The sequence below is a fragment of the Solanum tuberosum genome, unplaced genomic scaffold (assembly GCF_000226075.1).
Source record: "Solanum tuberosum cultivar DM 1-3 516 R44 unplaced genomic scaffold, SolTub_3.0 scf00425, whole genome shotgun sequence".
In the NCBI taxonomy this organism is placed as follows: domain Eukaryota; kingdom Viridiplantae; phylum Streptophyta; class Magnoliopsida; order Solanales; family Solanaceae; genus Solanum; species Solanum tuberosum.
In genome coordinates this window covers 158,264-158,473 of record NW_006239347.1, presented here as the reverse complement: position 1 = coordinate 158,473, position 210 = coordinate 158,264, and positions in this window count along the sequence as shown.

The following is a 210-nucleotide window of genomic DNA, read 5'->3' as shown; positions in this document are numbered from 1 at the left end:
TTTTTTTGACAAATAGAAGATCTTTCATCTTGCCTCTCCAAATATGATAGTTACTACCATTCAAACAAACCATCTTGCTCATATTTGCCTCCATAATTCAAATCAATAATGAACAACAACCAATGCTCTGATACCACTTTTTAGGAAAAATCAGGTGTAATGCGGAAGCTAGCAAAGCAAACCTCGAAAGACCATGAGTAAGAAGACAAA